This window comes from Mesoplodon densirostris, chromosome 3 (genome assembly GCF_025265405.1).
Source record: "Mesoplodon densirostris isolate mMesDen1 chromosome 3, mMesDen1 primary haplotype, whole genome shotgun sequence".
Classification (NCBI taxonomy): domain Eukaryota; kingdom Metazoa; phylum Chordata; class Mammalia; order Artiodactyla; family Ziphiidae; genus Mesoplodon; species Mesoplodon densirostris.
This window is the reverse complement of record NC_082663.1, coordinates 61671645-61695221: the sequence shown is the minus strand read 5'-3', so window position 1 is coordinate 61695221 and position 23577 is coordinate 61671645. Positions and strand designations below refer to the sequence as shown.

Below are 23577 nucleotides of genomic sequence, written 5' to 3'. Positions count from 1 at the left end.
ACTTTAAATGTTTGTTAAATGCACACGCGTGCACACACACACACACACACACAAGCATACCCTTTTGTGTTTACATGTGTACATGAACATGTACAGAATTGCTGCAGGTTACTTTTGTTTTGACATTTTTTCTGAATCCACACTAAACAGCAAAACAACTCTGATTTACTTTTTCAAATTAGATTTGCAATTTGTATATACAGTAAAATTTTTGATTACATTTTAAGTTACATTGTTCTATGAGTTTGATAAATGTACAGAGTCACGTAACCACCATCATAATCAGGATACAGATTGTTGCATCACCCCGAAACATTCCTTCTTGTTGCCCCTTCGGAGTCAACCCCTCCTCTATGCCTAACCCCTGGCAATCACTGGTCTGTTCTCTGTCCCTAGAGTTTTGCCTTTTCCACAATGTCATATAAATGGATTTATATTGTACGCAGCTTTTAAAATCTGGCTTCTCACACTTTGCATAATGCATTCATGCAGACTGCTGCACATTTTAATAGTTTCCTCCTTTTCATTGCTGAGTAGCATTTCATTGTGTGGATATTTCATTTGTTTACCCACTCATCAGCTGAAGGACAGCTGGAATTTTTCCATTTTTAGGGGATTATAAATAAAGCTGTTATAAACATTTCAGACAGGTTTTTGTGTATCCCAAAGTTTTCCCTTTCTCTTAGGTAAATACCTAGGACTGGGTAAATTGAGTCATTTAATAAGTATATGTTTAGCTTTATAAGAAACTGCAAACTATTTTCCACAGTGGCTGTACCATTTTGCCCCCCTACCACTAGTATATGAGAGTTCTAGATTCTTCACACACTTCCCACCACCTTTTTGCCAGTTCTTTTTTTTTTTGGTTAAATTTTGGCCTTCTATAGGTGTTTAGTGGTATCTCACCATGGTTTTAATTTGCACTTCCCTAATGCCTAGTGATACCTTAATTTACTTTCTGTTCATTCACTCATACTTTTATTGAGTGCCTCTCTGTGCCAGTCACAGTGCTGAGATGTAGAGGCTAACACTTATTTCCCACCCTCAAGGAGTTAAAGTTCAGAAGAAGAGGCAGATATGTTAACAGACATGATAAATAGTATGACTCATGCTAGAACAGGTTCTAAAGGAAGTGTAGAGGGAGTACAGAAGGGGTGGAGGTACCTATCCCAAGGAGTCTTCTCTTAAGAGCCCTTGATAAATTTCTTGTCTGATTCGGGTCCATGAAAACAAAGAGAGCAAATTCGTAAATTTCTAACATCCAAGTTTGAGATACAGTTCAAACCAGTACTAAAGAAGCAGAAAAGACCAGCCAGGATTGACTGTACCATGCCCGATCCCCAAATCTCTCCTACTATATTACAGCTATTTGACTTGAAGAGAGAAAGGAGAGCCCTAGAAGCAGGAGGGAGTCCTAGAAAAGGAGTTCAACCCTACTCCCCTTTTAGGATATGCACTGGGATGGGAGGGGCGGTACAGAGAGAGAGAGATGGATGGATGATATCCTGTGGCCTGGATGAGGGGTAGACACAGTGAGGGTCTGAAGAAATGACCCTGCAGATGCTTTGTAAAACTAAAATACCATTATCTAGATTAAAAATGAATGATGAGAATGACGGAGTGAAACAATGGCTGCCATAGCTACTCGGCGGTGAATTCTCAGGACCCCTCCTCCCCAGCTCCATTTCAAGATGACTTACATTTGCCTTTGAGAGTGACACAAAGCCCAAACCACAAACATCAGGAAGTGGGGAGACACGAGCATGGAGTGAAGGACTAGAATGTGATGATACAAGCCACATGCAACTGGGAAAGCGGTTGTTGCTTTAGGATATTCACCCGCACTTAGTAAAATGGATTCTCTTCTTCATGTTGGCACCACGCCTTTTTTGTCTTTAAAAAAAAAAAAAAAAAAGATTCTTGCATAGACGGTGGTTCTAATTGTCCTTTGGACTTTAAAAAAAATACCCATTAAAATATCATACTGAGGGATTTATCTAAACATAATGTACATTCCAGGCAAGCAAGGACCTCAATTAGGGTATTACAGAAAGCGGTGACTGTGCAGCGCTAATCAGCGTGGCACTAATAAGAGTGTTATGTGTCTTGCATGATAATCAAGGCCATTTACCAGGCTCAAGCTGATGTGCTCTGAATGCAGAAACCAGATGCCTCCCCAGCTGCCTGACTGTCTGAAATCTTTCAAGGTGCCAAGGCAGAAGTGTGGGACGCACGGAGAAGAATGCTGGCTTTCATGTTCTTTTCTGGGCTCTGTCCCTAAAGTACTGGTGAATTGGCACCTACTCTATTGATCTATATTTGATTGCTAGTTATATGATATTTTCAATGACCTGGTTCCTTGGTAAGAAGGCATATTTTAGGTACAAGACACAAATGTCCTAAAACATTAGTATTATTAATATTAATAAAAAATCAATACTATAGGTGAGATCAGTTTTCAATAGCTAAAACATAAATCACCTATATTTACGTGTCAGTGGTCTTCACTCACAAGGCACATAGCCAGCTAAAATTCTCTTTGGAAAAGTGGCTCCAAATACATTTTCTCAAGTGGCCAACAAGCTTAGGAAGGGAACAATGATCAGATGAATTTCTGCTTTTATTCCTATAGAAATAAAATGGTATCCCCTGTTACTGGTTTAAAATATAAATACTACCTAATCAGCATGAAACATTAATCCTCAGTTAGAAACTCAGGTTGTCACACATCTAGTATTATCTGTGGCTTCATAAGATTCAACCAGTTGCAGCTGGACAGTCCTTGTGGCCAATCTCAGCAGACATTTTTCACCGTCTTCTCATTTGTTAAAAAAAGCGGGGGGGAGGAAGCAAGGGTGAAGAGAATAGGTAAATAAACTATGGTACAGCCATGCTATAGAAGACAGTATAACTATTGGCAAAAAAGTGAGGTAGATTTTTTGAACTGATTTGGAACCTGTCTAAGTTAAATGCTCAGTGAGGAAAAAAAAACTTTTCAAACCAATGTAAATAGTAGTGATTTCATTTTTATATACACATAAACTATATCATTATATCTAGAAAACAAGTGGGAGGAAAAGATACTCAACTATTTTACATGGTTATTCGAGGTAGGGGGTGGGAGCTATTAGGGGCCTTTCGCTTTGGCATTATTTAATTTTTGAGTTTTGTATCACCTTGTATTACTTTTTACTCAGAGGGGGAAAAAACCTTTTCAAAGAGTTGCAAGCCTTTGATTTTTCTGAAATGTAAGGTCTGATGGGAAAGGAGATAAGGAAACTGGAATGATAACTGTGACAGTATTTAGCATCCATACAATTTTCAGAACTAAGCTAACGTTGTTAATTCTGACTCTGACGAATCAAAACACTGACACTACAGGGCTCATTTATGGAGAGCAGTGAGGAAGTGCCTCAGTGTCTCTGGGTGGGAAAGAAAATGATATTCACAGATCTTTCAGCTTTAAACCTGTATCTCTAGTCATAGTCTGATTTGGGATTCTCAGGCCAAGGCCAGTTGCATCTTGAGCGGTAATGGCACAAGCGCTATCGCCAACAGTGATACACAAAGAAATCACACACACAGAGCTCGTGAGGATCTGTCTGCAGCACAAAATCATGCATTCAAGAAGGGAGAGCCAATTCAACTGGCATTACACACCCCAGGGAGAGGGTGCAAGTAACTGTCGTAGTCATCTGTCTCTAAGAGCAGGCCTAGGCAACACGCTGACCTTTCTTGCTGGTTTCTCTGTTTCTGTTTCCAAGCTCTGGTCCTACCATTTGGAATACACAGAGCCAGCAGTCAACAGCAGGAGGAAGTCACATTATGCTTCTGGTTCCTGATTCAGACTTGTGATCCTAACCACACTTTTGAAGAAGCACACTGCCTGGCGGCTTTTGAAACGCAGAAATTTATGGGCTTATTTTTCAGGGTATATCTGCTGTGAGTGCTCCAAAAATGAAAAGAAAGAATGAGAGGACCTTTCCAGAAAGAGTTCCTGGTAAAAGCATGTAAGACTCATTCAAGCATGGTGCTTCCCAAGCTTCACTGACAGAAATGAGTCCAAGGGTTTGAAAAAAGCTGACAGCATAAAGTGTGTGTGTGTGTGTGTGTGTGTGTGTATGTGAGAGAGAGAGAGAGAGAGAGAGAGGAGAGAGATGTGTGTGTGTGTCTGTTTTAAACAAAGGTCCTTTGGAATTTTCTTTTGTAGACAGACAATAATATATTACTAGTACTATGATAATGTAGATCAAGGACTTCCCTGGTGGTACAGTGGTTAAGAATCCGTCTGCCAATGAAGGGGACATGGGTTTGAGTCTGGTCTGGGAAGATCCCACATGTCATGGAGCAACTAAGCCTGTGCGCCACAACTACTGAGCCTGCGCTCTAGAGCCCTTGAGCCCCAAATACTGAGCCCGTGTGCCATAATTACTAAAGCCCATGTGCCTATAGCCCATGCTTTCCAACAAGAGAAGCCACCACAATGAGAAGCCTGAGCACCACAAGGAAGAGTAGCTCCCGCTCGCCGCAACTAGAGAAAGGCTGCACACAGCAACGAAGACCCAACGCAGACAAAATAATAATAATAATAAATAATAATAATGTAGGTCAACTGAAATTTTATCAAAAATTTTTCTATAAATATATACCACAATAGCCTATAGGATAGTCAAATTTTGACCATATACAAATGAAGCTTATAAGTGCATATAAAGGCAGCTCATTACTCTGTAAATACACAATGAATATATTCATATTTATTATCTTATAGCACATATAGGCACACGTTAACTTTCCTTCTCTGTTTTACACACATAAATATTTATTTAAAAGGAACTGTGTATGTTTTGCAAACTTATATTAACATATAAACTCTTACATAAGCTGATGTCCATGGACGAATAATAATAAATCAACTATGTTCATTTTGTGAACAGGCATCGTTTTAGGAAACTGAAAAGCAAACAAAAATAAATATTGGGAGTTCTTACATTAGGTAGAAAGTTGGACTAATAGACTCTAAAGCCCTTTCTGGGGCTCAGGTTCTCTCTGATTCTAAGATCTTGTGCCTGGACCAGATGAAGCCACAGGAAAACCTCTCCTGAGTATAGACCCATGGTAAGAAATGAAACACTTTCAAAATTGAACAGAACAAAACAAACTTCTAAACCACAATATGTACTGACACAAGTGCCCAAAGGTTGGTAGAGAACTTGTAGCAAAATGATACTTATTCTCCATGTTAGCAAATCAGTCAATCTGCTTTCAAATCAGCTGTCCTTAAAAAACTTTTTTTTTTTTTTTTGCGGTACGCAGGCCTATCACCGCTGTGGCCTCTCCCGCTGCAGAGCACAGGCTCTGGACGCGCAGGCCCAGTGGCCATGGTTCATGGGCCCAGCCGCTCCGCGGCATGTGCGATCTTCCCGGACCGGGGCACGAACCCGTGTTCCCTGCATCGGCAGGTGGACTCTCAACCACTGCACCACCAGGGAAGCCCTAAAAAACTATTTTTTTCTAAACAGTGCTCCATATAACTTCATGATCCCTATTCTATTCCAGATGAAGATTTCTCTTTGTTCTTTGCACTTGGTGTCAGCAAGATTTTGCTCATGATCAGTAAAAGCTCTCTCTTTCATTTCCAGCAGATTTTTAATGACAGCACAGAAATGCTTGTGGAATCCACTCTTAGAAGAAAGTTTTTCTCCCCAGGGTGGGGATGAGGAAGGGGCTGTAGTATTTCCCGTGTTATGACAACAGAGGTCAGCCTGAGTGTTCTTTGTTGCTGGTGCCAAAGGTCACACTCATACATCTCCACTAACTGTTGACTTCTCTACCTGCTCCTGTTTTTCTAGCCCCATTTCTTGCCTTGTAGCCTCTGATCCAGAACAAATCGTTTAATGCTTGACAAGCGAAACAGCTGCTTAGCTCATGATTCAGGCCCAAAATGGCCCATAGAGTTTTGTCATTTATGTCAAAAAAATTCCATTCTAACAGGCTAGGAAATGCATGCGATAACAGTCACCTGGGAGCTCAAGGAAGGGGACATCACACCCTGCTTCCAGGCACAGTGGATGGAAATATGAGTCTGGAGAGGTCCACTCCATTAGCCCCATAGCCGGATATTACTCACTTGTATCCAATTTAAACCCACCCAGAGAACAGCCTTCTGATCATCTCAAGCTCCTGATGTTTGTGGTCATAGGATGCTTCATGAAAGGCCCCAGCCCAGGTGGAGATGCTCAAGCTTCCTTCCTCACAGCCTTCCAGACCAGGAATGTGGAAGCCAGCCTCTACTCTCTTCCCTCCCTGTGTCTAGTCAATCACTGAGAAATATGATGCTATTTTCTGTATTTCTCCCAAATCTGTTCCTTTCTTTCCACCTCTGCTTTAGGCCAGGCCCTCATCCCTCATCCAGCTCACCCTAACAGGGCTGATGTGCAGCTGGCATAGATCTGTAGGGCGGTGCCCATTTCTGCAATACTGAAGTATGTGTGTCATGGATACTGCCCTGAGTCCTAAACCTTGGCTCTCTCCATGGTCCAGCAACAGCGGGGTTTGCTTGACCCAGCAGGGGCCTCAGGACCTGGTTCCAGTGCTTTGGCTTTCTTCTCCTCTGACTGGGAAATGCCCTGTGGTTAAATGATTTTAATATCTCCTGTTTTTTCTTCTGGGAACAATGTGTGTTAATTTTATTAGGAATAGCTGATGTACAATATTATATGTTTCAGGTATACAACACAGTGATTCACAATTTTTAAAGACTATACTCCATTTATAGTTATTATAAAATATTGGCTATATTCCCTGTGCTGTGCTATAAAATATATCCCTGTAGCTTATTTATCTTAGACATAGTGGTTTGTATCTCTTAATCTGCTACCCCTATCTTGCCCCTCCACCCTTCCCTCTGCCCACTGGTAACCGTTAGTTTGTTCTCTATATCTGTGAGTCTGTTTCTATTTTGTTATATTCACTAGTTTGTTTCATTTTTTAGATTCAACATATAATTGATTATAATATAGTATTTGCCTTTCTCTGACCTATTTCGCTAAGCATAATACCCTCCAAATCCATTGTTGCAAATGGCAAAATTTCATTCTTTTCTTATGGCTCTGTAGTATTCCATTGTGTACATGTACCACATCTTCTACATCGATTCATCTGTTGATCAACACTTAGGCTGCTTCCATATCTTGGCTATTGTAAATAATGATACTATGTACATTGGGGTGCATGTACCTTTTTTTAAATATGTACAGATGGCACATGATGCCAATTTTATTTGCAGATATTACAGTATTCCAAAGTTCACAAATTAAGCCTTTGCCACAGCCTTGGCTAAATCTTGAACGAGTGCAGAATTCAGCTGTGCTAGAGTGCTGATCTTAGCATGCTTAGATGTGGCATACTTGTTCTTGATAGTCATTTGCTTTGTAAGCCCACGATTCACCATGACTATATTCTTAGCCAGGTGTTGCATAACAACAAGAAGGGATTGTTGACAGTGTATGACAGGTAATGCTGTAGAGTTGGTGTCCATTCACCATTATCAAGAATTTTCAGTGCTAAGCAAAAAGCTCCCACTGCAACCTGAGAAGGAGGAAAGTGCACCATATCGTAGTCCAACATAGTTCCAACAGATATTTGGCCAAAGTTTGTAGCTCAGCATCAACCTCTCCAATCTTAGATGCTCTCCGAAGGAAATGCAGGGGTAGAGGGCGACCCAGACTAAAATTTAAAGCTCTCAGAATCTCCATTTCCATCTGTCTGATTTGGTACTTAGTGTAGGTGTTGTCAGTCACAAAGGCAAAGTCACCAATTTCTGGAGGGTACGTTTCCTCATATTTGCTTGCAATAAACATGGCAGTGACACCAACCAGCTACAGCATCTTCTTGGGCACACAACTATCCTGCATGAACTGATTGATAATGGAAACAGTCATGTACATGGTCTCCTAGAGTAACTGAATTTCATTTGAACCTGCACTAGCCAGTCAATTAGGATGGCTTTCATGTTTCCAGTGATTTCACGACCCAGTAGGTATTTTGGTCTGACTGCTTCCTCTTCCTCAAGTTGTCTCAGATAAGCATAGATATCTTTTACATATGCACTACAAAGGTTTGGATCCGCTCCGTCTTCTGCATCCACATCATTCACTGCAAGAATTACATCAGAGAAAGCCTGGCACAGATACTCTTCTGCAGGGGCACAGCCAGATGTTTCCATGGGGCTTGGAGAGGGAGCATCAACCCAAATAGGCTCAGGGGGAAGTTTCTCTTCTTTAACAGGCTCGGGTTCTGGCTCTGGCTCCAGATCCAGCTCCGTTTGGGGCTCCGGCACAGGTACAGGAGCCTTTTCCAGAGGTTTTGTTAGTTTTTTAGCAATAACTTTTCCAGCACCTAAAGTTTTTGCTTCCTTTTTCAGGGGCAATTTGGCCTGTGGCTGTTCACTGACTTTGTTGCCGATGTCTCCAAGAGCTGTTCTTGGCCTCAGCCTGGGCTTAGAGGTTGCAACAGTGGCCACAGGCACGCGCTTTGTGCCTGCCATACTGACCTTCGCCTTATTTTCAGCATTAATTTTCGTGTTCTTCCTCTCTCCATCCGTCTGCACCCCAAACTCTCCCACCATTTTAGGGGCCCACCGACTGCCATCCTCCCCCCAAATCTGTCCCAGTCCACTCCTGCCAGGAGAACTCCAGCACGCGAGATAGGGAGAGGAGACGCAGCAAGCCAGGAGAGCCACGTATGTTCACCGTCCCTAGCAGCTCACCCTGGTGATCCAGAGCGCCCTGGCTTCCTCTGCACCAGGCAGCAGCTCAGTGGGGAGAAGTAGAGCACGGGAGCCCCTGACCAGCTGGGGACCTTGAACCCACCGCAGGCCAACAGCCGTTCCCTCATGTACCTTTTTGAAGTAGTTGTTTTCATTTTTTTCTTCAGATATATACCCAAGAGTGGAATTGCTGGGTCATATGGTGGTTCTATTTTCAGTTTTCCTTCTTTTTTTTTTTTTTTTTTTTTAGTATTTATTTATTCATTTGTTTGCACTGGGTCTTAGTTGTGGCCAGCGGGCTCCTTAGTTGTGGCTCACCAGCTCCTTAGTTGCAGCACATGGGCTCCTTAGTTGCAGCAGGCGGGCTCCTTAGTTGTGGCACGCAAACTCTCAGTTGCAGCATGCATGTGGGATCTAGTTCCCTGACCAGGGGTCGAACCTGGGCCCCCTGCATTGGGAGAGTGGAGTCTTATCCACTGCACCACCAGAGAAGTACTGTTTCCCACAGTGGCTGCACCAATCTACATTCCCACCAACAGTGTACAGTTCTCTCCACACCCTCGCCAGCATTTGTTATTTGAATACCACCTCTCTTTAACAGAGCTTCCAACCAGCTTCCAACCTGCCTAGTCTAATCTAACTTCCATGTACCTTCAAGAGATCTTTCCATAAGAAAAACGGAATCACAAACTCACTTACTAGCTTGAAACCTTTTATTGGTTCTCCACTGGCCCTTCAGGATAAAGTTCAGATTCTCTAGTGTGGCCACAGGGCCCTCCAAGACCTGGCTCCTGCCCATCTCTCCAGCCTCATTCCTCAGAAATCCCTCCTTCCAATCTTTGCTACCTGCTGTGCAACATCTTTGCATCTTCACCCTTCCCCATCCTTGTCAGTTTGGAGAACTCCTAAGCTTCAGTCTTCTATTAACCAAGTAGAGAGGAACATCCTCTGTAAATTCTTCCAGACACATTAAAAAGCATTCACTTCCCCCGCTGAGCTATCTTGGGATCCTGTGAATTCCCACAGCCCTTAGCATGGTGCCTGACACAGAGAAAAGCCACAGCAGAGAGTGATCATTCATTGGCAAGTCTCTTCCTGGAGGGCAGGGGCCATGTCTTATTCATCTTTAGTACAAAACGTGGCAAAGAGTAGTCACTCGACAAATGCTTATTTAGTTAATCAATTAATAACCTGTTCTTGGATTCCTTTAAACTCATAGTATTTGCCTAATACTTTCAAAAGTGATTTTTTTGGAAACATACCATTATATTTCCTAATATCCAAATATATGAAGTTTTGTTTTGGTAACTGATTTCTAGCTGAATTTCCTTGTGGTAGGAGATCATGCATGGTGGTATTTTGAAATATGTTGGAACTGCTTTACGATTTAAAAAAATTTTTTTATTTCTTGGTCGCACCACATGGCATGTGGGATCTTAGTTCCCCAACCAGGGATCAAACCCACGCCCCCCAGGCAGTGGAAGTGCGGAGTTTTAACCACTGGACCACCAAAGAAGTCTTTACAATTTTTTTGTGTGTGTTTTCAAGCTTTATTGAGGTATGATGGACAATTTTAAAATGTACACGTTTAAGGTGTACAATGTGATGATTTGATATATATATATATAGCTTATGAAATGATTATCATAATCAAGTTAATACATATATACATCAACCCACATTTAAGATCTATTCCACAAATTTCAAGTATACAATATTTACAATATATATATACACAATATTATTTATCTATTGTCACTATGACACACACAGACCTATAGTCATATTAGATCCCCAGAACTTATTCAACTTACAACTGGAAGTTTGTACACTTTGCCAATACTTCTTCATTTCTCCCAGTTTCTAATGTTATAGCTTGGCTTCCCTCTAGAGCAACAAATGTACTTTCTCATGGACAGACTTAAGACTTCCCCCACACGAACTGGACTTTTGGAAAAGTAAAACTCTCGAGAGTTCATATACCAATACGTAACTCAAAGGGGCACTTGTTATGTCTTTAAAGCATGTTTCATACAGATTGTTTGAAAATAAAACATAGGAACCCAAATCAGTTCAACTGTTGGCAGAAACCCAGTTAGTTCACTCTTGCCCATCCCTGATTTATGACCCTGCGTGAGACATACAAATGCTATTTCTCCTCACCCGCCTCCCACCCCCTTTCCCTTTGTTTCAAAATGTCAGGCATCTACCCAGAGTTACATTTCACCTTTGCTCTCTGGAAAGGCTGATTGCTTGGGTCATTAATCTTGGCCCAGAAAGAAGGTCCTCACTGCTACCCACTGTGGAAATGATTGGTCCTGGTGCATCCCAGAGAATGGTTTTCTAGGGTTGCGGCGCCAGAAAAATCAAACCCAGAGTGACTGAGTCTGGGATAAGCGCAGCAGTTTTTCACTCAACGTCACCTTCTCTGGCTGCTACTTAAGAGACATGATATAATAACTCAGGGAGCCCACGGTGACAGAGCGCTAGAGCACAGGCAGACTGCTGCTCCAGTAGAGCAGCTATAAAACCAGCTTTAACCGGAATGCTAGTACCAGCGCTTACAGATTCACACATGAGCTCCCTTTCTCCTCATGATGGCGCACCCCACTCTGATTACAGTTGTGGTAAAGGACAGGAAGCTTTGAGCTTCCAACTGCAGCCTCCAGGAGGGATACAGATGAAGTGCATTCAAGGCCAGTAGCAGATTCCCAGAATATTTATAGTACACTCACCATGGGCCAGGTACCTCACGCACATCATCTTGTTTAATGCATCAACGATCCTGCTTTCCCTGCCACCCTGATCCCCCACCGCAGGGTGGCCACATAAAATCAGGTCACCAGTCATATTCGATCTAAAAAATTTTTAGTATAAGTATGTCCCATGCAGACTTCCCCGGTGGCACAGTGGTTAAGAATCTGCCTGCCAATGCAGGGGACACGGGTTCCAGCCCTGGTTTGGGATGATCCCACATGCCACGGAGCAACTAAGCCTGTGCGCCACAACTACTGAGCCTGCGCTCTAGAGCCCGCGAGCCACAACTACTGAGCCCACGTGCCACAACTACTGAAGCCCGTGCGCCTGGAGCCCGTGCTCCGCAACAAGAGAAGCCACCGCAATGAGAAGCCCACGCACTGCAACAAAGAGTAGCCCCCACTCACCGCAACTAGAGAAATCACTCACGCAGCAAGGAAGACCCAACGCAGCCAAAAATAAATAAATTAAAAAGAAAAAAAAGTATGTCCCATGCACTATTTGGGACATACTTACACTAAAAATTATTTGCTGTTTATCTGACATTCACTTTTTAAAAATTCAAGTATAGTTGATTTACAAGGTTGTGTTAGTTTCAGGTGTATAGCACAGTGATTCAGTTATACATAAATATATATGTATTCTTTTTCAGATTCTTTTCCCTTATAGGTTATTACAAAATATTGAGTATAGTTCCCTGTGCTATACAGTAGGTCCTCGTTGGTTATCTACTTTATATATAGTAGGATGTATAAGTTAATCCCAACCTCCTAATTTATCCCTTTCCCCCTTGGTAACCATAAGTTTGTTTTCTGTGTCTGTGGGTCTATAAAATTCACATTTAACTAGGCATCCTAGTTGCATTTTTATTTGCTAAATATGGTAATCATATCTTAGGAGACATGTGGCAATGTCTGGAAGCGTTTTTTGATTACCATGAGCTTCGGGGAGGAGGGTTACTACTGGCATCTAGTGGGCAGAGGCCAGGGATGCTGCTAAATATTTTATAATGCACAGGACAGCTCCTTCCACCCCCAAAGAATTATCCAGCCCAAATGTCAATAGTGCCCAGGATGAGATCCTGCTGTAAACTAGTCATTGTGCCCATCTGTGGCACAAGTACTCAAAATTGATAGAGATAATAAGGATATTTTAAAACTTGTTTTCAGACAGAGGTTTGGAAACAGACTTCAGAAGACTTTAGATTTCATTCCTGTACGAACGCATTTTGTTTTTATGTTAGTTTTTTGTTATTAAGTTTTAAGCTCTTTTGATTTTTTTGTGCTATGAAATTGATCTACAGGGGTTGCCATTTTTTTCTCCTCATATGCTTTTTTTAAAAAATAAATTTTATTTATTTATTTATTTATTATTTTTGGCTGCGTTGGGTCTTCGTTGCTACTCTTCGTTGTGCTGTGCGGGCTCCTCATTGCAGTGCCTTCTCTTGTTGTGGAGCACGGGCTCTAGGCATGTGGGCTCAGTCGTTGTGGCTTGCGGGCTCTAGAGTGCAGGCTCAGTAGTTGTGGCTCACGGGCTTAGCTGCTCCACAGCATATGGAATCTTCCCGGACCAGGGCTCCAACCCATGTCCCCTGCGTTGGCAGGTGGATTCCCAACCACTGCGCCACCAGGGAAGCCCTCCCTCATCTGCTTTTAAACACACCCTAAAGAACAAGTAAAGGTGGCACACAATAAGAAGAACAAAGGAATGTTTTTCCCCCCCTGGGGTTTTGGTAGAGGGCAGCATTCTCCATCAAATACTTTCTGATAACACCTGCAGCTTATAAATGCTTATTACCAAAAAAAAGGTAATAACCACCTACTTCCTGTAGCATTTGTGTTCTTGTTTCATAGTGTGGGAAAGTTTGCTCTTAAAATTCCCTGCTAATCCTCAGGAATGGGGAAACAGTGCCATTAGTAAAAGCACCTGGCTTTAACCACCTGTCCCGACAAGGTCACCCTAGTAGAGCCGTGGCCATTCAGTGGGAGGGGCCCACACTGGGTTCCAAAGACCTGCACTCAGAACTCTGGGAAACATGTATTGTCTTCGGGTCGTCTCAGCTCCTGCGTCCTGGAGTCCAGCTCTCTGTTCCCATGCCTCCTCCAGCCCCATGATATCACCATCACCAAAGTTCACTACCTTCTCTCGGCGCTCACAGCCCTCATCCACAATGACTCGTCTTTTCTTCCCTCCTGCCTGACCTCCTCCTCAAACCCTGCTGCTTACTTTCCCAGTGTCCTGGAGGACGGCTCCGTAAGTCCACCTCAACGACGAAACGCTCTACTGCAGCCTCTACCTGTCCACTCTCCCCATTCGTGTTTGAACTTGCCCACTAGTGAGTCCCCTATTGTCTACCTGCTGAATACAGTATCAAGATTCCTTTTTTCCTATCTTGAGCTCCTTGTATCCCAGGTGGATCCTCCTCCCCTAATCAGTCAGAGTCCCTGTGGGCACGCAATGACCAGCCTTTCAGATATGCTCAGATAACATACTCAGCTTAGGCTCCAGTGGGACATGGCTACAACCCCCTTTATAGATTTAAAAACTGAAGATTAAAAAAAAATCAGCCTTAGCACTGAATTACCATTGTTCAACATCATTGGTCTTCAGGGTCATGCAAATTAAAACCACAGTGAGATACCATTCCATGCCCACCTAGGGCTGGCAAGGATGTGGGGCAACTGGAACTCTCAGACATGACTGGTGAGAGTGTAAAATGGTACAACTTTATAGAGAACTGGCAGTTTCTTAAAAAATTAAACACACATCTACCCTGTGATCCAGAAATCCTACTCCTGGGTATTGATCGAAGAGAAATGAAAATGTAAGCAGAGCTGAAGCTGCTCAAAAGACTTGTATAAAAATGGTCAGAGGGGGCTTCCCTGGTGGTGCAGCGGTTAAGAATCCACCTGCCAATGCAGGGGACACGGGTTCGAGCCCTGGTCCGGGAAGATCCCAGTTGCTGCGGAGCAACTGGGCCCGTGCACCAAAACTACTGAGCCTGCGCCCTAGAGCCCACGAGCCACAACTTCTGAAGCGTGCATGCCTAGAGCCCGTGCTCTGCCATAAGAGAAGCCACCGCAATGAGAAGCCCACACACCACAACGAAAAGTAGCCCCCGCGTAGCAACGAAGACCCAACACGGCCAAAAATTAAAAAAATAAATAAATAAAACAAATAAATTTATTTTAAAAAAATGGTTGGAAAGCAGCCTTTAGGAAAATTGAAATGAACCCCTCTCCTCCTCCCAAAAAAGCCCCACATAAAACTGCAGGCAACTCAAATGTCCATCAATGGGAGAATGGAGGAACACATTATGTGAATCTATATAAAGGGATACTATTTTACAATAAAAAGGAATGAACTACTGATACATGCAACATTATGAATATTTCAATGAATTTTTAAAACATTATGCTGAGTTAAAGAAGCCAGAAAGTTCTATACTTTATTTCTGTGAAATTCAGGAATGGGCAGAACTAATCTTTGGCTACAGACATCAGAACAGTGGTTGACTTTGGGGTGGGGAGTGGAGGGACTGACTGAAAATGGGTATAATATCCTATTTATCTTGATTTGGGTGGTGGTTACATGGACGTATACAATTGTCAAAATCCGTAGAACGGTACACTTAAGAGGAATCTTTTTGTATGTAAATTACAACCTCAATTTAACAAAGAGTGGTCAGATGACAACAGGAGCAAGATGACATTATCAGTAATATACCAAAGCTCCAGGCATAGGACTAGATACTTTATAAACTAATCTGATTTGGAAGCATTCAAACTGTATTGCTTTGGGCTTAGCACTATGTCAACTGGTTGTGTCTGAACAGACAACATTCTTTTTGCCTTTTTTTTTTTTGCGGTGCGAAGGCCTCTCACTGTTGTGGCCTCTCCCGTTGCGGAGCACAGGATCCGGACGCGCAGGCTCAGAGGCCATGGCTCACGGGCCCAGCCGCTCCACGGCACGTGGTATCCTCCCGGACTGGGGCACGAACCCGCGTCCCCTGCATCGGCAGGTGGACTCTCAACCACTGTGCCACCAGGGAAGCCCTCTTTTTGCTTTTAACAGCAGAGGTGATCAAAGGCCAGGTGGGGCTCAGGTTCCATACTGAAGCTCCTTCCAATCTCTCTTTTTTTTTTTTTTTTTTTTGCGGTACGCGGGCCTCTCACTGTTGTGGCCTCTCCCGTTGCGGAGCACAGGCTCCGGATGCGCAGGCTCAGCGGCCATGGCTCACGGGCCCAGCCGCTCCACGGCATATGGGACCCTCCTGGACCGGGGCACGAACCCGTATCCCCTGCATCGGCAGGCGGACTCTCAACCACTGCGCCACCAGGGAGGCTCGCTCCTTCCAATCTCTTGGCCAAGCTCTCCCAGAAAAACGTAACTCCTGAAGAGGGAGTTCCTAACCCTGGGGACTAAGGAAACGCAGGCCATTCCTCCTTGCCAAAGGGAGATTTCCTGAGGCGGTTGCCCTTCTGATCGTGACCACCCTATGCTGCCCAGAATGGTCTCTAGCAGCTGTCTAGATGCATCACATACAAACTACAGCCTGCAGTGAACCGCCACACAGTCCAGAGTTACTGTTTCTAAGGATTCAAACTACAGAAGAGATAGTTCTGACTTTTGTGACCTCAATGAGGACTTCACCTTCTACTGTATATCTCCTAGCCAAACCCCTGACACACACACACACACACACACACACACACACACACATGAGCTAGAAAGTACACTTAGCCCCAGAGGCAGCAATAATTGTGAGATTATTGAATAGGATTACATGTTAATTAATAAGATTAATAGATAAGGAGGGAAAGCAAGTAATTTCTTTGTTTAACTCAGGGGCTCTCAAAGTTTGGTAGCCAAAGAACAGTTGGAGAGGTTTCTAAATACCACGGATGCCTGGAGGTCGGTGTATCCAGACAACCCGTCTGGATAAACAAAGTGGAGGTGTGCTTTGATACAGAGTTAGATTAAGGAAGATTTTAAAAAAAGGTTTTCAGAAGTCTAGCAGTCATTTTCATTTGGTAGAAGGCAGGTTGAAGAAGTTCAAGCGCAATTTTAGAGACTGACAAGCTTAGTAACAGGAAGGAATTTGCTGGTAAAGTCTGTTTTATAAATGCCTTTGTCTTCTGAGGGCAAGGTGAAGATGTGAACTGGCCAGTGTTTGTTAGTTTTATGAAGGTCTTGAAAAGATGAACGTAGTGACATTTTAAAGGGGAGGCAGATCAAAACAAAGATTTGGGAGTGGGCGGTATTCTGGCTGGGAAATAAGTTTCCATGGAAACACTCTCCTTCCATCAGAGTCCAGTTTGCACAAAGGCAAACCAAACAGAGTTTTAAAAGGTACCTCATGAGCTCTCTGATAGACTGACTTTCCAGAGGTGACAAAGGAAGGAAAAGTTTCTGACATTAAATCAGGACAGGCACAAATTACAAAGCTAAAATGCACCCCTCGTCCATTCTAGGGTGTTCTAAGAAATGGTAGACTGTGATTAACCCTAACCAACACTGGGGGGCACCCTGGGTTCACAGGATACAGAGATGAGGTGCTTTTAAAAGGCTTTTTCCTGCTGACCTTTACTTGCAAGTCTGAGGGGAAGCTGGAATCAAGTCAGACTCGTGCCTGTCCTAAAAGCTAAGCCCACGAAAGTTGTTGCACTTTTTCTTTGCTGCAGGGTTCTCGTTCACATGCATTCTAAGTCAACTGCTGCACTCTTAAATTAGACCTGGCAGGGTACCTGCCCTGGGGGGATAAATACATAGAGTGGAAAGGCAGGGTGCCCTCCAGCTCTGAGGGCCACAGACCTAGCCAGGGGCTGCCAAAGCACAAAGCAGCCTCAGTGAGGGTTAGAATATAAGGTGGAGCACTTAAGGGTTGGAGATCAGTATTGTTTAAAGTGAAAATCCGGACAGACTGGTTCAAGATGGCAGAGTAGAAGGACGTGAGCTCACTCCCTCTTGCAAGAGCACTGGAATCACAAATAACTGCTGAACAATCATCGACAGAAAGACACTGGAACTCACCAAAGAAGATACCCCACATCCAAAGACAAAGGAGAAGCCACAATGAGACGGTAGGAGGGGTGCAATCACAATAAAATCAAATCCAGTTAACTGCTGGGTGGGTGACTCACAAATTGGAGAACACTTATACCACAGAAGTCCACCCACTGGAGTAAAGGTTCTGAGCCCCATGTCAGGCTTCCCAACCTGGGGGTCTGGCAACAGGAGGAGGAATTGCCAGAGAATCAGACTTTGAAGGCTAGAGGGATTTGATTGTAGGATTTCGACAGGACTGGGGGAAACAGAGACTCCACTCTTGGAGGGCACACACAAAGTAGTGTGTGCATCGGGGCCCAGGGGAATGAGCAGTGACCCCAGAGGAAACTGAACCAGACCCATCTGCTGGTGTTGGGTGGTCTCCTGCAGAGGCGGGGGTTGGCTGTGTCTCACCGTGAGGACAAGGACACTGGGAGCAGAAGTTCTGGGAAGTACTCCTTAGCGTGCGCCCTGCCAGAGTCCACCATTAGCCCCACCAAAGAGCCCAGGTAGGCTCCAGTGTTGGGTCGCCTCAGGCAAAACAACCAACAGGGAGGGAACCCAGCCCCACCCATCAGCAGACAAGCAGTTTAAAGTTTTACTGAGCTCTGCCTACCAGAACAACAGTCAGCTCTACCCACCACCAGAATCTCCCATCAGGAAACTTACACAAGCCTCTTAGATAGCCTCATCCACCAGAGAGCAGACAGCAGAAGCAAGAAGAACTACAATCCTGCAGCCTGTGGAACAAAAACCACATTCACAGAAAGATAGACAAGATGAAAAAGGCAGAGGGTTACGTACCAGATGAAGGAACAAGATAAAACTGCAGAAAAAAGAACTAAATGAAGCGGAGATAGGCAACCTTCCAGAAAAAGAATTCAGAATAATGACAGTGAAAATGATCCAGGACCTCGGAAAAAGAATGGAGGCAAAGATCGAGAAGATGCAAGAAATGTTTAACAAAGACCTAGAAGAATTAAAGAACAAATAAACATTGATGAACAATACAAAAACTGAAATGAAAACTACACTAGAAGGAATCAATAGCAGAATGACTGAGGCAGAAGAACGGATAGGTGACCTGGAAGACAGAATGGTGGAGTTCACTGCTGCAGAACAGAATAGAGAAAAAAGAACGAAAAGAGGACTTCCCTGGTGGTGCAGTGGTTAAGAATCCACCTGCTAATGCAGAGGACACGGGTTTGAGCCCTGGTCCAGGAAGATCCCACATGCCACAGAGCAACTAAGCCCGTGCGTCACAACTACTGAGGCTGTGCTCTGGAGCCCACAAGCCACAACTACTGAGCCAGCGTGATGTGACTACTGAAGTCTCAATGCCTAGAGCCTGTGCTCCATGACAAGAGAAGCCACTGCAATGAGGAGCCCACACACTGCAACGGAGACTAGCCCCCGCTCGCTGCAACTAGAGAAAGCCCGTGCACAGTAATGAAGACCCAACACAGCCAAAAATAAATAAATAAATAAATTTATATACTTAAAAGACAAGAATGAAAAGAAATGGAGACAGCCTAAGAGACCTCTGGGACAACATTAAACGTAACAACATTCGTATTATAGGGGTCCAAGAAGGAGAAAAGAGAGAGAAAGGACCCAAGAAAATATTTGAAGAGATTATAGTTGAAAAATTCCATAACATGGGAAAGGAAATAGCCACCCAAGTCCAGGAAGCACAGAGACTCCCAGGCAGGATAAACCCAAGGAAAAACACGTTGAGACACACAGTAATCAAATTGACAAAAATTAAAGACAAAGAAAAATTATTGAAAGCAACAAGGGAAAAATGGCAAATAATATACAAGGGAGGGCCTCCCTGGTGGCGCAAGTGGTTGAGAGTCCGCCTGCCGATGCAGGGGATACGGGTTCGTGCCCCGGTCTGGGAGGATCCCATATGCCGCGGAGCGGCTGGGCCCGTGAGCCATGGCCGCTGAGCCTGCGCGTCCGGAGCCTGCGCGTCCGGAGCCTGTGCTCCGCAACGGGGGAGGCCACAACAGTGAGAGGCCCGCATACCGCAAAAAAAAAAAAAAAAAAAAATATATATATATATATATATATACAAGGGAATTCCCATAAGGTTAACACCTGATTTCTCAGCAGAAACTCTACAAGCCAGAAGGGAGTGGCATGATATATTTAAAATGAGGAAAAGGAAGAACCTACAACCAAGATTACTCTACCCAGCAAGGATCACATTCAGATTTGATGGAGAAATCAAAAGCTTTACAGACAAGCAAAACCTAAGAGAATTCAGCATCACCAAACCAGCTCTACAACAAATGCTAAAGGAACTTCTCTAAGTGGGAGACACAGAGAAGAAAAGGATCTACAACAACAAGCCCATAACAATTAAGAAAATGGTAATAGGAATATACATATTGATAATTACCTTAAACATGAATGGATTAAATGCTCCAACCAAAAGACACAGGCTCGCTGACTGGATACAAAAACAAGACCCATATATATGCTGTCTACAAGAGACCCACTTCAGACCTAGGGACACATACAGACTGAAAGTGAGGGGATGGAAAAAGATATTCCATGCAAATGGAAATCAAAAGAAAGCTGGAGTAGCAATATTAATATCAGATAAAATAGACTTTAAAATAAAGCATGTTACAAGAGACAAGGAAGGATACTACATAATGATCAAGGGATCAATCCAAGAAGAAGATATAACAATAGTAAATATTTATGCACCCAACATAGGAGCACCTCAATACATAAGGCAAATGTTAACAGCTATAAAAGAGGAAATTGACAGTAACACAATAATAGTGGGGAACTTTAACACCTCACTTACACCAATGGACAGATGATCCAAACAGAAAATTAATAAGGAAACACAAGCTTTAAATGACACCATAGACCAGATAGATTTAATTGATATTTATAGGACATTCCATCCAAAAACAGCATATTACACTTTCTTCTCAAGTGCACAGGGAACATTTTCCAGGATAGATCACATCTTGGGTCACAAATCAAGCCTCAGTAAATTTAAGAAAATTGAAATCATATCAAGCATCTTTTCTGACCACAACGCTATGAGATTAGAAATCAATTACAGGGAAAAAAATGTAAAAAACACAAATGCATGGAGATTAAACAATACGTTACTAAATAACCAAGAGATCATTGAAGAAATCAAAAAATACCTAGAGACAAATGACAACGAAAACATGATGATCCAAAACCTATGGGATGCAGCAAAAGCAGTTCTAAGAGGGAAGTTTATAAAAATACAAGCCTACTTCAAGAAACAAGAAAAATCTCAAATAAACAATCAAAATTTACACCTAAAGGAACTAGAGAAAGAAGAACAAACAAAACCCAAAGTCAGTAGAAGGAAAGAAATCATAAAGATCAGAGCAGAAATAAATGAAATAGAAACAAAGAAAACAATAGCAAAGATCAATAAAACTAAAAGCTGGTTCTTTGAGAAGATAAACAAAATTGATAAACCTTTAGCCAGAGTCATCAAGAAAAAGAGGGAGAGGACTCAACTCAATAAAATTAGAAATGTAAAAGGAGAAGTTATAACAGACACCGCAGAAATACAAAGCATCCTAAGAGACTACTACAAGCAACTCCATGCCAACAAAATGGACAACCTGGAAGAAATGGACAAATTCTTAGAAAGGTTTCACCTTCTAAGACTGAACCAGGAAGAAATAGAAAGTATGAACAGACCAATCACAAGTAATGAAATTGAAACTGTGATTAAAAATCTTCCAACAAACAAAAGTCCAGGACCAGATGGCTTCACAGGTGAATTCTATCAAACATTTTGAGAAGAGCTAACACCCATCCTTCTCAAACTCTTCCAAAAAATTGCAGAGAAAGGAACACTCTCAAACTCATTCTACGAGGCCACCATCACCCTGATACCAAAACCAGACAAAGATACTACAAAAAAAAAGAAAATTACAGACCAATATCACTGATGAATATAGATGCAAAACTTCTCAACAAAATACTAGTACATAGAATCCAACAGTAAAAGGATTATACACCATGATCAAGTGGGATTTATCCCAGGGATGCAAGGATTCTTCAATATGTGCAAATCAATCAATGTGATACACCATATTAACCACCTGAAGAATAAAAACCATATGATCATCTCAATAGGTGCAGAAAAAGCTTTTGACAAAATTCAACACCCATTTATGACAAAAACTCTCCAGAAAGTTGGCATAGAGGGAAACTACCTCAACATAATAGAGGCCATATGTGACAAACCCACAACAAACATCATTCTCAATGGTGAAAAACTGAAAGCATATCCTCTAAGATCAGGAACAAGACAAGGATGTTCACTTTCGCTACTATTATTCAACTTAGTTTTGAAGTCCTAGCCACGGCAATCAGAGAATAAAAAGAAATAAAAGGAATACAAATTGGAAAAGAAGAGGTAAAACTGTCACTGTTTGCAGATGACGTGATATTATACATAGAGAATCCTAAAGATGCCACCAGAAAACTACCACAGCTAATCAATGAATTTGGTAAAGTTTCAGGATACAAAATTAATGCACAGAAATCTCTAGCATTCCTATACACTAATGAATGAAAAATCTGAAAATTAAGGAAACACTTCCATTTACCACTGTAACAAAAAGAATAAAATATCTAGGAATAAACCTACCTAGGGAGACAAAAGACCTGTATGCAGAAAACTATAAGACACTGATGAAAGAAATTAAAGATGATACAAACAGATGGAGATATATACCATGTTCTTGGATTAGAAGAATCAATATTGTGAAAATGACTACACTACCCAAAGCAATCTACAGATTCAGTGCAATCCCTATCAAATTACCAATAGCATTTCTTTTACAGAACTAGAACAAAAAATCTTAAAATTTGTAGGGAGACACAAAAGACCCCGAATAGCCAAAGCAGTCTTGAGGGAAAAAAATGGAGCTGGAGGAATCAGACTCCCTGACTTCAGACAACACTACAAATCTACAGTAATCAAGACAATATGGTACTGGCATAAAAACAGAAATATAGATCAATGGAACAGGATAGAAAGCCCAGAGGTAAACCCACGTACCCATGGTCAAATAATCTATGACAAAGGAGGCAAGGATATACAATGGAGAAAAGACAGTCTCTTCAATTAGTGGTGCTGGGAAACTGGACAGCTACATGTAAAAGAATGAAATTAGAACACTCCCTACCACCATACACAAAAATAAACTCAAAATGGATTAGAGACCTAAATGTAACACTGGACACTATAAAATTCTTAGAGGAAAACATAGGAAGAAAACTCTTCGACATAAATCACAGCAAGATCTTTTTTGATCCACCTCCTAGGGTAATGGAAATAAAAACAAAAATAAATGGGACCTAACGAAACTTAAAAGCTTTTGCAAAGCAAAGGAAACTACGAACAAGACGAAAAGATAACCCTCAGAATGGGAGAAAATATTTGCAAATGAATCAACAGACAAAGGATTAATCTCCAAAATATATAAACAGCTCATGCAGCTCAATATTAAAAAAACAAACAACCCAATTCAAAAATGGGCAGAAGACCTAAATAGACATTTTTCCAAAAAAGACATACAGATGGCCAAGAAGCACATGAAAAGCTGCTCAACATCACTAATTATTAGAGAAATGCAAATCAAAACTTCAACGAGCTATCACCTCACACCAGTTAGAATGGGTATCATCAGAAAATCTACAAACAACAAATGCTGGAAAGGGTGTGGAGGAAAGGGAACCCTCTTGCATTGTTGGTGGGAATGTAAATTGATACAGCCACTATGGAGAACAGTATGGAGGTTCCTTAAAAAACTAAAAATAGAATTACCATATGACCCAGCAATCCCATTACTGGGCAAATACCCAGAGAAAACTATAATTCAAAAAGACAGATGCACCCCAATGTTCATTGCAGCACTATTTACAATAGCCAGGTCATGGAAGCAACCTAAATGCCTATCGACAGAAGAATGGAT

General features: G+C 42.4%; 1 protein-coding gene and 1 pseudogene across 1 annotated transcript in view; both read right to left on the bottom strand.

Annotated features, from left to right (window-relative positions):
- The window catches only part of SV2C (synaptic vesicle glycoprotein 2C), a 237189-nt gene that overhangs the window by 39746 nt on the left and 173866 nt on the right, over nt 1–23577 (bottom strand). The gene's annotated exons all lie outside the window — the stretch shown is intronic.
- LOC132485785 (G2/mitotic-specific cyclin-B1-like) lies at nt 7316–8629 on the bottom strand (annotated as a pseudogene).